General features: G+C 61.6%; 1 long non-coding RNA gene across 1 annotated transcript in view; it reads left to right on the top strand.

The window, feature by feature from the left end:
- Positions 1-12127, top strand: part of LOC143766819 (uncharacterized) — a 112873-nt gene that overhangs the window by 95968 nt on the left and 4778 nt on the right. The window lies entirely within an intron of this gene.

Raw genomic sequence — 12127 nt, 5'->3', positions numbered from 1 at the left:
GGGGTGGGATTATGGGTGGTGATGGGGTGGGAGGGCGGGATTATGGGTGGTAAAGGGGTGGGGGCGGGATTATGGGTGGTGATGGGGTGGGGGGGCTGGATTATGGGTGGTGATGGGGTGGGAGGGCGGGATTATGGGTGACGATGGGGTGGGAGGGCGGGATTATGGGTGGTAAAGGGGTGGGGGCGGGATTATGGGTGGTGATGGGGTGGGGGGGCTGGATTATGGGTGGTGATGGGGTGGGCGGCGGGATTATGGGTGGTGATGTTTTATGGGTGGTGATGGGGTGGGGGGCGGGATTATGGGTGGTGATGGAGTGGGAGGGCGGGATTATGGGTGGTGATGGGGTGGGGGGCGGGATTATGGGTGGTGATGGGGTGGGAGGGTGGGATTACGGGTGGTGATGGGGTGGCGGGGGCGGGATTACGGGTGGTGATGGGGTGGGAAGGTGGGATTATGGGTGGTGATGGGGTGGGGGGCGGGATTATGGGTAGTGATGGGGTGGGGGGCGAGATTATGGGTGGTGATGGGGTGGGGGGCAGGATTATGGGGGGGGCAGGATTATGGGGGGGTGCAGGGGTGGGGGGCGGGGTTATGGTGGTGATGGGGTGGGGGGCGGTATTATGGGCGGTGATGGGGTGGGGGGCGGGATTATGGGGGGTGATGGGGTGGGGGGCGGGATTATGGGGGTGATGGGGTGGGGGGCGGGATTATTGGTGGTGAAGGGGTGGGGGCTTGATTATGGTTGTTGATGGGGCGGGAGTGCGGAATTATGTGTGGTAAAGGGGTGAGGGGCGGGATTATGGGTGGTGATGGGGTAAGGGGTGGAATTATGTGTGGTGATGAAGTGGGGGGCGGGATTAAGGGTGGTGATGGGGTGGGGGCGGGATTATGGCTGGTGATGGGGTGTTGGGGAGGGGCTTTATGGGTAATGATGGGGTGGGGCGAGGGATTATGGGTGGTGATGGGGTGGAAGGGAGGGATTATGGGTGGTGAAGGGGTGGGGGCGGGATTATGGGTGGTGATGGAGTGAGAGGGCGGGATTATGGTTGGTGATGGGGTGGGGGTGGGATTATTGGTGGTGATGGGGAGGGGGGTGGGATTATTGGTGGTGAAGTGGTGGGGGGCGGGATTATGGGTGTTGATGGGGTGGAGGGGCGGGATTATGGGTGGTGAAGGAGTGGGGTGGCGGGATTATGGGTGGTGAAGGGGTGGGGGGCGGGATTATGGGTGGTGATGGGGTGGGGTGGTGGGATCATGGGTGGTGATGGGGTGGGGGGCGGGATTATTGGTGGTAATGGGGTGGGAGGGCGGGATTATGGGTTGTAAAGGGGTGAGGGGCGGGATTATGGGTGGTGATGGGGTAAGGGGCGGGATTATGGGTGGTAATGGGGTGGGGGGCGGGATTATGGGTGGCGATGGGGCGGGATTATGGGTGGTGATGGGGTGGGGGGCGGGATTATGCGTGATGATGTTTTATGGGTGGTGATGGGGTGGGGGGCGGGATTATGGGTGGTGATGGGGTTGGAGGGCAGGATTATGGGTAATGATGGTGTGGAGGGGTGGGATTATGGGTAATGATGGGGTGTGGGGGCGGGATTATGGGTGGTGATGGGGTGGGTGGCGGGTTTATGGGTGGTGATGGGGTGGGGGTGTGGGATTATGGGTGGTGATGGGGTGGGAGGGCGGGATTATGGGTGGTAAAGGGGTGGGGGCGGGATTATGGGTGGTGATGGGGTGGGGGGGCTGGATTATGGGTGGTGATGGGGTGGGAGGGCGGGATTATGGGTGGTAAAGGGGTGGGGGCGGGATTATGGGTGGTGATGGGGTGGGGGGGCAGGATTATGGGTGGTGATGGGGTGGGCGGCGGGATTATGGGTGGTGATGTTTTATGGGTGGTGATGGGGTGGGGGGCGGGATAATGGGTGGTGATGGAGTGGGAGGGCGGGATTATGGGTGGAGATGGGGTGGGGGGCGGGATTATGGGTGGTGATGGGGTGGGAGGGTGGGATTACGGGTGGTGATGGGGTGGCAGGGGCGGGATTACGGGTGGTGATGGGGTGGGAAGGTGGGATTATGGGTGGTGATGGGGTGGGGGGCGGGATTATGGGTAGTGATGGGGTGGGGGGCGAGATTATGGGTGGTGATGGGGTGGGGGGCAGGATTATGGGGGGGTGAAGGGGTGGGGGGCGGGATTATGGTGGTGATGGGGTGGGGGGCGGGATTGGGGGTGGTGATGGGGTGGGAGGGCGGGATTATGGGTGGTGATGGGGTGGAAGGGCGGGATTATGGGTGGTGATGGGGTGGGAGTGCGGGATTATGGGTGGTTATGGGGTGGGAGGGCGGGATTATGGGTGGTGATGGGGTAGGAGGGCGGGATTATGGGTGGTGATGGGGTGGTGTGGCGGGATTATGGGTGGTGATGGGGTAGGAGGGCGGGATTATGGGTAATGATGGGGTGGAGGGGTGGGATTATGGGTAATGATGGGGTGTGGGGGCGGGATTATGGGTGGTGATGGGGTGGGTGGCGGGTTTATGGGTGGTGATGGGGTGGGGGGGTGGGATTATGGGTGGTGATGGGGTGGGAGGGCGGGATTATGGGTGGTAAAGGGGTGGGGGCGGGATTATGGGTGGTGATGGGGTGGGGGGGCTGGATTATGGGTGGTGATGGGGCGGGAGGGCGGGATTATGGGTGGTGATGTTTTTATGGGTGGTAAAGGGGTGGGGGCGGGATTATGGGTGGTGATGGGGTGGGGGGGCTGGATTATGGGTGGTGATGGGGTGGGCGGTGGGATTATGGGTGGTGATGTTTTATGGGTGGTGATGGGGTGGGGGGCGGGATTATGGGTGGTGATGGAGTGGGAGGGCGGGATTATGGGTGGTGTTGGGGTGGGGGGTGGGATTATGGGTGGTGATGGGGTGGGAGGGTGGGATTACGGGTGGTGATGGGGTGGCGGGGGCGGGATTACGGGTGGTGATGGGGTGGGAAGGTGGGATTATGGGTGGTGATGGGGTGGGGGGCGGGATTATGGGTAGTGATGGGGCGAGATTATGGGTGGTGATGGGGTGGGGGGCAGGATTATGGGGGGGGCAGGATTATGGGGGGGTGCAGGGGTGGGGGGCGGGATTATGGTGGTGATGGGGTGGGGGGCGGGATTGGGGGTGGTGATGGGGTGGTGGGTGGCATTATGGGTGGTGAAGGGGTGGTGTGGCGGGATTATGGGTGGTGATGGGGTGGGGGGCGGTATTATGGGTGGTGATGGGGTGGGTGTGGGATTATTGGTGGTGAAGGGGTGGGGGCGGGATTATGGATGTTGATGGGGTGGGGAGAGGGATTATGGGTGGTGAAGAGGTGGTGGCGGGATTATGGGTGGTGATGGGGTGGGGGGGAGGGATTACGGGTGGTGATGGGGTGGGGGGAGGGATTATGGGTGGTGAAGGGGTGGGGGCGGTATTATGGGTGATGAAGGAGTGGTGGGGCGGTATTTTGGGTGGTGATTGGGTGGGGGCGGGATTATGGGGGGTGAAGGGGTGGGGCGGGATTATGGGTGTTGAAGGGGTGGGAGGGCGGGATTATGGGTGGTGATGGGGTGGGGGGCTGGATTATGGGTGCTGATGGGGTGGGGGGCGGGATTATTGGTGGTAATGGGGTGGGGGCGGGATTATTGGTGGTAATGGGGTGGGAGGGCGGGATTATGGGTGGTAATGGGGTGGGAGGGCGGAATTATGGGTGGTAATGGGGTGGGAGGGCGGGATTATGGGTGGTAATGGGGTGGGAGTGCGGGATTATGGGTGGTAAAGGGAAGAGGGGCGGGATTATGGGTGGTGATGGGTTGGGGTGCGGGATTATGGGGGGTGATGGGGTGGGGGGTGTGATTTTTGGTGGTGAAGGGGTGGGGCGGGATTATGGGTGTTGATGGGGCGGAAGGGCGGGATTATGTGTGGTAAAGGGGTGAGGGGCGGGATTATGGGTGGTGATGGGGTGGGGGGTGGGATTATGGGGGGTGATGGGGTGGGGGTGTGATTTTTGGTGGTGAAGGGGTGGGGCAGGATTATGGGTGATGAAGGAGTGGTGGGGCGGTTTTTTGGGTGGTGATGGGGTGGGGGCGGGATTATGGTGGGTGAAGGGGTGGGGCGGGATAATGGGTGTTGAAGGGGTGGGAGGGCGGGATTATGGGTGGTGATGGGGTGGGGGGCTGGATTATGGGTGGTGATGGGGTGGGGGGCGGGATTATTGGTGGTAATGGGGTGGGGGGCGGGATTATTGGTGGTAATGGGGTGGGAGGGCGGGATTATGGGTGGTAATGGGGTGGGAGGGCGGGATTATGGGTGGTAATGGGGTGGGAGGGTGGGATTATGGGTGGCAAAGGGGAGAGGGGCGGGATTATGGGTGGTGATGGGTTGGGGGGTGGGATTGTGGGTGGTGATGGGGTGGGGGGCGGGATTGTGGGTGGTGATGGGGTGGGGGGCAGGATTAAGGGTTGTGATGGGGTGGGGGTCGGGATTATGGGTGGTGATGGGATGGGGGGCGGGATTATGGGTGGTGATGGGGTGGGGGGTGGGATTATGGGTGGTGATGGGGTGGGGGGCGGGATTATGGGTGTTGATGAGGTGGGAGGGCGGGATTATGGGTGGTGATGTGGTGGGAGGGCGGTATTATGGGTGGTGATGGCGTGGGAGTGCGGGATTATGGGTGTTAATGGGGTGGGGGGAGGGATTATGGGTGGTGATGGGGTGGGGGGAGGGATTATGGGTGGTGAAGGGGTGGGGGCGGAATTATGGGTGGTGAAGGAGTAATGGGGCGGTATTATGGGTGGTGATGGGGTGGGGGGCGGGATTATGGGGGGTGATGGGGTGGGGGGCGGTATTATGGGTGGTAAAGGAGTGGTGGGGCGGTATTATGGGTGGGGGGCTGGATTATGGGTGGTGATGGGGTGGGGGCGGGATTATTGGTGGTAATGGGGTGGTAGGGCGGTATTATGGGTGGTAATGGGGTGGGAGGTGGTATTATGGGTGGTGATGGGGTGGGGGGCGGGATTATGGGGGGTGATGGGGTGGGGGGCGGGATTATGGGGGTGATGGGGTGGGGGGCGGGATTATTGGTGGTGAAGGGGTGGGGGCTTGATTATGGGTGTTGATGGGGCGGGAGTGCGGGATTATGTGTGGTAAAGGGGTGAGGGGCGGGATTATGGGTGGTGATGGGGTAAGGGGTGGAATTATGGGTGGTGATGAAGTGGGGGGCGGGATTAAGGGTGGTGATGGGGTGGGGGGCGGGATTATGGCTGGTGATGGGTTGGGGGGTGGGATTGTGGGTGGTGATGGGGTGGGGGGCGGGATTGTGGGTGGTGATGGGGTGGGGGGCAGGATTAAGGGTTGTGATGGGGTGGGGGTCGGGATTATGGGTGGTGATGGGATGGGGGGCGGGATTATGGGTGGTGATGGGGTGGGGGGCGGGATTATGGGTGGTGATGGGGTGGGGGGCGGGATTATGGGTGTTGATGAGGTGGGAGGGTGGGATTATGGGTGGTGATGTGGTGGGACGGCGGTATTATGGGTGGTGATGGCGTGGGAGTGCGGGATTATGGGTGGTAATGGGGTGGGGGGAGGGATTATGGGTGGTGATGGGGTGGGGGGAGGGATTATGGGTGGTGAAGGGGTGGGGGCGGAATTATGGGTGGTGAAGGAGTAATGGGGCGGTATTATGGGTGGTGATGGGGTGGGCGGCGGGATTATGGGTGGTGATGTTTTATGGATGGTGATGGGGTGGGGGGCGGGATTATGGGTGGTGATGTGGTGGGAGGGCAGGATTATGGGTGGTGATGGGGCGGGGGCGGGATTATGGGTGGTGATGCGGTGGGAGGTGGGATTATTGGTGGTGAAGGGGTGGGGGCGGGATTATGGATGTTGATGAAGTAGGGGGAGGAAAAATGGGTGGTGAAGAGGTGGGGGCGGGATTATGGGTGGTGATGGGGTGGAGGGAGGGATTATGGGTGCTGATGGGGTGTGGGGGGCGGGATTATGGGTGGTGATGGGATGGGGGGTGGGATTATTGTTGGTGAAGGGGTGGGGGCGGGATGGGTGTTGATGGGTTGGGAGAGTGGGATTATGGGTGGTAAAGGGGTGGGGGCGGGATTATGGGTGGTAAAGGGGTGGGGGGCGGGATTATGGGTGGTGATGGGGTGGGGGGAGGGATTATGGATGGTGAAGGAGTGGTGGGGCGGGATTATGGGTGGTGATAAGGTGGGGGGGCAGGATTATGGGTGGTGATGGGGTGGGGGGGCGGGATTATCGGTGGTGATGGGGTGGGGATGGGATTATGGGTGGTGAAGGGGTGGGGGGCGGAATTATGGGTGGTGATGGGGTGGGGACGGGATTATGGGTGGTGAAGGGGTGGGGGGCGGGATTATGGGTGGAGAAGGGGTGGGGGGCGGGATTATGGGTAGTGATGGGGTGGGGGGCGGGATTATGGGTGGTGATGGGGTGGGAGGGCGGGATTACGGGTGGTGATGGGGTGGGGGGGAGGGTTTACGGGTGGTGATGGGGTGGGGGGAGGGATTATGGGTGGTGAAGGGGTGGGGGCGGTATTATGGGTGATGAAGGAGTTGTGGGGCGGTATTTTGGGTGGTGATGGGGTGGGGGCGGGATTATGGGGGGTAAAGGGGTGGGGCGGGATTATGGGTGTTGAAGGGGTGGGAGGGCAGGATTATGGGTGGTGATGGGGTGGGGGGCTGGATTATGGGTGCTGATGGGGTGGGGGGCGGGATTATTGGTGGTAATGGGGTGGGAGGGCGGGATTATTGGTGGTAATGGGGTGGGAGGGCGGGATTATGGGTGGTAATGGGGTGGGAGGGCGGGATTATGGGTGGTAATGGGGTGGGAGGGCGGGATTATGGGTGGTAAAGGGAAGAGGGGCGGGATTATGAGTGGTGATGGGTTGGGGGGCGGGATTATGGGGGGTGATGGGGTGGGGGGTGTGATTTTTGGTGGTGAAGGGGTGGGGCGGGATTATGGGTGTTGATGGGGCGGAAGGGCGGGATTATGTGTGGTAAAGGGGTGAGGGGCGGGATTATGTGTGGTGATGGGGTGGGGGGTGGGATTATGGGGGGTGATGGGGTGGGGGGTGTGATTTTTGGTGGTGAAGGGGTGGGGCAGGATTATGGGTGATGAAGGAGTGGTGGGGCGGTTTTTTGGGTGGTGATGGGGTGGGGGCGGGATTATGGTGGGTGAAGGGGTGGGGCAGGATAATGGGTGTTGAAGGGGTGGGAGGGCGGGATTATTGGTGGTAATGGGGTGGGGGGCGGGATTATTGGTGGTAATGGGGTGGGAGGGCGGGATTATGGGTTTTAATGGGGTGGGAGGGCGGGATTATGGGTGGTAATGGCGTTGGAGGGTGGGATTATGGGTGGTAAAGGGGAGAGGGGCGGGATTATGGGTGGTGATGGGTTGGGGGTGGGATTGTGGGTGGTGATGGGGTGGGGGGCGGGATTGTGGGTGGTGATGGGGTGGGGGGCAGGATTAAGGGTTTTGAAGGGGTGGGGGTCAGGATTATGGGTGGTGATGGGATGGGGGGCGGGATTATGGGTGGTGATGGGGTGGGGGACGGGATTATGGGTGGTGATGAGGTGGGAGGGCGGGATTATGGGTGGTGATGTGGTGGGAGGGCGGTATTATGGGTGGTGATGTGGTGGGAGGGCTGGATTATGGGTGGTAATGGGGTGGGGGGAGGGATTATAGGTGGTGATGGGGTGGGGGAGGGATTATGGGTGGTGATGGGGTGGGGGGAAGGATTATGGGTGGTGAAGGTGTGGGGGCGGAATTATGGGTGGTGAAGGAGTAATGGGGCGGTATTATGGGTGGTGATGGGGTGGGGGCGGGATTATGGGGGGTGATGGGGTGGGGGGCGGTATTATGGGTGGTAAAGGAGTGGTGGAGCGGTATTATGGGTGGGGGGCTGGATTATGGGTGGTGATGGGGTGGGGGTGGGATTATTGGTGGTAATGGGGTGGTAGGGCGGTATTATGGGTGGTAATGGGGTGGGGGGCGGTATTATGGGCGGTGATGGGGTGGGGGGCGGGATTATGGGGGGTGATGGGGTGGGGGGCGGGATTATGGGGGTGATGGGGTGGGGGGCGGGATTATTGGTGGTGAAGGGGTGGGGGCTTGATTATGGTTGTTGATGGGGCGGGAGTGCGGAATTATGTGTGGTAAAGGGGTGAGGGGCGGGATTATGGGTGGTGATGGGGTAAGGGGTGGAATTGTGTGGTGATGAAGTGGGGGGCGGGATTAAGGGTGGTGATGGGGTGGGGGGCGGGATTATGGCTGGTGATGGGGTGTTGGGGAGGGGCTTTATGGGTAATGATGGGGTGGGGCGAGGGATTATGGGTGGTGATGGGGTGGAAGGGAGGGATTATGGGTGGTGAAGGGGTGGGGGCGGGATTATGGGTGGTGATGGAGTGAGAGGGCGGGATTATGGTTGGTGATGGGGAGGGGGGTGGGATTATTGGTGGTGATGGGGAGGGGGGTGGGATTATTGGTGGTGAAGTGGTGGGGGGCGGGATTATGGGTGGTGATGGGGTGGAGGGGCGGGATTATGGGTGGTGAAGGAGTGGGGTGGCGGGATTATGGGTGGTGAAGGGGAGGGGGGCGGGATTATGGGTGGTGATGGGGTGGGGTGGTGGGATCATGGGTGGTGATGGGGTGGGGGGCGGGATTATTGGTGGTAATGGGGTGGGAGGGCGGGATTATGGGTTGTAAAGGGGTGAGGGGCGGGATTATGGGTGGTGATGGGGTAAGGGGCGGGATTATGGGTGGTAATGGGGTGGGGGGCGGGATTATGCGTGATGATGTTTTATGGGTGGTGATTGGGTGGGGGGCGGGATTATGGGTGGCGATGGGGCGGGATTATGGGTGGTGATGGGGTGTGGGGCGGGATTATGCGTGATGATGTTTTATGGGTGGTGATGGGGTGGGGGGCGGGATTATGGGTGGTGATGGGGTTGGAGGGCAGGATTATGGGTAATGATGGGGTGGAGGGGTGGGATTATGGGTAATGATGGGGTGTGGGGGCGGGATTATGGGTGGTGATGGGGTGGGTGGCGGGTTTATGGGTGGTGATGGGGTGGGGGTGTGGGATTATGGGTGGTGATGGGGTGGGAGGGCGGGATTATGGGTGGTAAAGGGGTGGGGGCGGGATTATGGGTGGTGATGGGGTGGGGGGGCTGGATTATGGGTGGTGATGGGGTGGGAGGGCGGGATTATGGGTGGTAAAGGGGTGGGGGCGGGATTATGGGTGGTGATGGGGTGGGGGGGCAGGATTATGGGTGGTGATGGGGTGGGCGGCGGGATTATGGGTGGTGATGTTTTATGGGTGGTGATGGGGTGGGGGGCCGGATAATGGGTGGTGATGGAGTGGGAGGGCGGGATTATGGGTGGAGATGGGGTGGGGGGCGGGATTATGGGTGGTGATGGGGTGGGAGGGTGGGATTACGGGTGGTGATGGGGTGGCAGGGGCGGGATTACGGGTGGTGATGGGGTGGGAAGGTGGGATTATGGGTGGTGATGGGGTGGGGGCGAGATTATGGGTGGTGATGGGGTGGGGGGCAGGATTATGGGGGGGTGAAGGGGTGGGGGGCGGGATTATGGTGGTGATGGGGTGGGGGGCGGGATTGGGGGTGGTGATGGGGTGGGAGGGCGGGATTATGGGTGGTGATGGGGTGGAAGGGCGGGATTATGGGTGGTGATGGGGTGGGAGTGTGGGATTATGGGTGGTTATGGGGTGGGAGGGCGGGATTATGGGTGGTGATGGGGTAGGAGGGCGGGATTATGGGTGGTGATGGGGTGGTGTGGTGGGATTATGGGTGGTGATGGGGTAGGAGGGCGGGATTATGGGTAATGATGGGGTGGAGGGGTGGGATTATGGGTAATGATGGGGTGTGGGGGCGGGATTATGGGTGGTGATGGGGTGGGTGGCGGGTTTATGGGTGGTGATGGGGTGGGGGGGTGGGATTATGGGTGGTGATGGGGTGGGAGGGCGGGATTATGGGTGGTAAAGGGGTGGGGGCGGGATTATGGGTGGTGATGGGGTGGGGGGGCTAGATTATGGGTGGTGATGGGGTGGGAGGGCGGGATTATGGGTGGTAAAGGGGTGGGGGCGGGATTATGGGTGGTGATGGGGTGGGGGGGCTGGATTATGGGTGGTGATGGGGTGGGCGGCGGGATTATGGGTGGTGATGTTTTATGGGTGGTGATGGGGTGGGGGGCGGGATTATGGGTGGTGATGGAGTGGGAGGGCGGGGTTATGGGTGGTGATGGGGTGGGGGGCGGGATTATGGGTGGTGATGGGGTGGGAGGGTGGGATTACGGGTGGTGATGGGGTGGCGGGGGCGGGATTACGGGTGGTGATGGGGTGGGAAGGTGGGATTATGGGTGGTGATGGGGTGGGGGGCGGGATTATGGGTAGTGATGGGGTGGGGGGCGAGATTATGGGTGGTGATGGGGTGGGGGGCAGGATTATGGGGGGGGCAGGATTATGGGGGGGTGCAGGGGTGGGGGGCGGGGTTATGGTGGTGATGGGGTGGGGGGCGGTATTATGGGCGGTGATGGGGTGGGGGGCGGGATTATGGGGGGTGATGGGGTGGGGGGCGGGATTATGGGGGTGATGGGGTGGGGGGCGGGATTATTGGTGGTGAAGGGGTGGGGGCTTGATTATGGTTGTTGATGGGGCGGGAGTGCGGAATTATGTGTGGTAAAGGGGTGAGGGGCGGGATTATGGGTGGTGATGGGGTAAGGGGTGGAATTATGTGTGGTGATGAAGTGGGGGGCGGGATTAAGGGTGGTGATGGGGTGGGGGGCGGGATTATGGCTGGTGATGGGGTGTTGGGGAGGGGCTTTATGGGTAATGATGGGGTGGGGCGAGGGATTATGGGTGGTGATGGGGTGGAAGGGAGGGATTATGGGTGGTGAAGGGGTGGGGGCGGGATTATGGGTGGTGATGGAGTGAGAGGGCGGGATTATGGTTGGTGATGGGGTGGGGGTGGGATTATTGGTGGTGATGGGGAGGGGGGTGGGATTATTGGTGGTGAAGTGGTGGGGGGCGGGATTATGGGTGTTGATGGGGTGGAGGGGCGGGATTATGGGTGGTGAAGGAGTGGGGTGGCGGGATTATGGGTGGTGAAGGGGTGGGGGGCGGGATTATGGGTGGTGATGGGGTGGGGTGGTGGGATCATGGGTGGTGATGGGGTGGGGGGCGGGATTATTGGTGGTAATGGGGTGGGAGGGCGGGATTATGGGTTGTAAAGGGGTGAGGGGCGGGATAATGGGTGGTGATGGGGTAAGGGGCGGGATTATGGGTGGTAATGGGGTGGGGGGCGGGATTATGGGTGGCGATGGGGTAAGGGGCGGGATTATGGGTGGTGATGGGGTGGGGGGCGGGATTATGCGTGATGATGTTTTATGGGTGGTGATGGGGTGGGGGGCGGGATTATGGGTGGTGATGGGGTAAGGGCGGGATTATGGGTGGTGATGGGGTGGGGGGCGGGATTATGCGTGATGATGTTTTATGGGTGGTGATGGGGTGGGGGGCGGGATTATGGGTGGTGATGGGGTTGGAGGGCAGGATTATGGGTAATGATGGTGTGGAGGGGTGGGATTATGGGTAATGATGGGGTGTGGGGGCGGGATTATGGGTGGTGATGGGGTGGGTGGCGGGTTTATGGGTGGTGATGGGGTGGGGGTGTGGGATTATGGGTGGTGATGGGGTGGGAGGGCGGGATTATGGGTGGTAAAGGGGTGGGGGCGGGATTATGGGTGGTGATGGGGTGGGGGGGCTGGATTATGGGTGGTGATGGGGTGGGAGGGCGGGATTATGGGTGGTAAAGGGGTGGGGGCGGGATTATGGGTGGTGATGGGGTGGGGGGGCAGGATTATGGGTGGTGATGGGGTGGGCGGCGGGATTATGGGTGGTGATGTTTTATGGGTGGTGATGGGGTGGGGGGCGGGATAATGGGTGGTGATGGAGTGGGAGGGCGGGATTATGGGTGGGAGATGGGGTGGGGGGCGGGATTATGGGTGGTGATGGGGTGGGAGGGTGGGATTACGGGTGGTGATGGGGTGGCGGGGGCGGGATTAC

Source organism: Ranitomeya variabilis, chromosome 1, assembly GCF_051348905.1.
Source record: "Ranitomeya variabilis isolate aRanVar5 chromosome 1, aRanVar5.hap1, whole genome shotgun sequence".
Classification (NCBI taxonomy): Eukaryota; Metazoa; Chordata; class Amphibia; order Anura; family Dendrobatidae; genus Ranitomeya; species Ranitomeya variabilis.
Note: the sequence above shows the minus strand (reverse complement) of the source record. Positions and strands in the feature narration are given on the sequence as shown.